The sequence below is a fragment of the Schistocerca americana genome, chromosome 7 (genome assembly GCF_021461395.2).
Source record: "Schistocerca americana isolate TAMUIC-IGC-003095 chromosome 7, iqSchAmer2.1, whole genome shotgun sequence".
NCBI classification, from domain to species: domain Eukaryota; kingdom Metazoa; phylum Arthropoda; class Insecta; order Orthoptera; family Acrididae; genus Schistocerca; species Schistocerca americana.
In genome coordinates this window covers 629,144,607-629,146,779 of record NC_060125.1, presented here as the reverse complement: position 1 = coordinate 629,146,779, position 2,173 = coordinate 629,144,607, and the positions used below count along the sequence as shown (strand labels likewise).

The following is a 2,173-nucleotide window of genomic DNA, read 5'->3' as shown; positions in this document are numbered from 1 at the left end:
TGCTGAGGGAATTAGATTAGGAAATGAGACACTTAAAGCAGTAAAGGAATTTTGGTATTTCGGGAGCAAAATAACTGATGATGGTCGAAGTAGAGAGGACATAAAATGTAGGCTGGCAATGGCAAGGAAAGCGTTTCTGAAGAAGAGAAATTTGTTAACATCGAGTATAGATTTAAGTGTCAGGAAGTCGTTTCTGAAAGTATTTGTATGGAGTGTAGCCATGTATGGAAGTGAAACATGGACGATAAATAGTTTGGACAAGAAGAGAATAGAAGCTTTTGAAATGTGGTGCTACAGAAGAATGCTGAAGATTAGACGGGTAGATCGCATAACTAACGAGGAGGTGCTGAATAGAATTGGGGAGTAGAGAAATTTGTGCCACAACTTGACTAGAAGAAGGGATCGGTTGGTAGGGCATATTCTGAGGCAAAAAGGGATCACCAATTTAGTATTGGAAGGCAGCGTGGAGGGTAAAAATCGTAGAGGAATACACTAAGCAGATTCAGAAGGATGCAGGTTGCAGTAAGTACTGGGAGGTGAAGCTGCTTGCACAGGATAGAGTAGCATGGAGAGCTGCATCAAACCAGTCACAGGACTGAAGACGACAACAACAACAACAACAACCTAGACCTATGAGGATCTCTCCCACCATCGGAAGGATACGCCTACTGCCTTACAGCCATCGATCGTTTTACACGTTGGCCCGAGGTGTTCCCGATCGCCGACATCACCGCCGAAACTGTGGCGACTGCATTCTTCAGGGGATGGATTGCCCGTTTCGGAGTTCCTTTACGAATCACAACAGACCAACTCTCTGTCCTACTGGGTACAAGGCGCATTAGGACTACGGCTTACCACCCATTAGCAAATTGTTTAACTGAACGCATGCACCGCCAACTGAAAGTGTCGCTTCGATGTCAAGAGTCACAGCGGTCGACAGAGACGTTGCCCATTGTCCTCCTGGGTCTCGGTGCGTCGCTGAAAGAAGACCTGGACGCCACGACTGCAGAAATTGTTTATGGCTAGCCGATTCGACTTCCTGGCGAGTCCTTTGCTAATGTGCCAGACAACGGCATTGACACGTCAGATTTTATACAAAAGCTGCGCACACAAATCCGGCAACTACGCCCCATTGCTCCAAGGGATCTGCAGACCCGTCGCCCATTTGTATTTGACGTGCTACGGGAATGCCAATATGTCTTCCTACGGCATGACGCAGTCGGCAGTACGCAAGCCGCTGCAGTCACCCTGCGACGGACCTTATCGTGTCATCAGTAGGTAGGACAAGGCAGTCAATGTCGATGTGATGGGTACATCGACTACCGCCTCCGTCGACAGCCTCAAACCAGCTTTCCGCGCTCCCTACACTGGTACAGACGCATCTACACACATTACGGACTTGACCGAAGCTTCAGCCACTGCACTTAACGTCACAGGTCAGCCTCCACGGTCGTCTGAGGCTACCTCCAATGCACCATCGGCAGCCTGTGTACCACTTGTTATAACCCAGTCCGGACGACATGTCCGTTTCAGCACAAAGTACCGTTGACACTAAGGGGGGAGTGGTGAAGTGCAGTGCTACGTGCAGTGCAAAGCTATGTGCGAGTGATTGGCATCTGTAATTATTATCTTTGGCGCAGTCAAAATGGCTCGGAGCACTATGGTACTTAACTTCTGAGGTCATCAGTCCCCTAGAACTTAGAACTACTTAAACCTAACTAACCTAAGGACATCACACACATTCATGCCGGAGGCAGGATTCGAACCTGCGACCGCAGCAGTCGCTCGGTTCCAGACTGTAGCGCCTAGAACCGCTCGGCCACTCCGGCCGGCTGAGTGAGTACAACCAGTGTCGCAAGATGGTAATTGTTCGGAATGCAACACTGCTCTGTAACTGTTATACATTACTAAAGTGTGCAACGAAGTGAATGGTAGGCACCAAATGATAATACGACAAACAATCCAAAGCATAGACACATTCCTAGTTACTGTATAAATGCAATACATTTTAATCTTAAACGTTAGTTAACAGGATATAATACTAGTTTAAGTAGCTACACACAGCTTTAACACTCAATTGTTCATGCCTCCGTGCTTCTATGATGAATGAAATTGATTCGACATATATTTACTTACTTTTAAATTTACATTTAAAAGTTCCTACAATTCCAAT

The 2,173-nt window shown here is 46.8% G+C and overlaps 1 non-coding gene across 1 annotated transcript; it reads right to left on the bottom strand.

The window, feature by feature from the left end:
• Window positions 1-1,745: 1,745 nt before the first annotated feature.
• On the bottom strand, window positions 1,746-1,829 carry Trnas-gga. The gene is given in 2 exon segments: window positions 1,746-1,780; window positions 1,790-1,829. It is a non-coding gene; the product is annotated as a tRNA-Ser (tRNA).
• Between the last annotated feature and the right edge of the window lie 344 nt (window positions 1,830-2,173).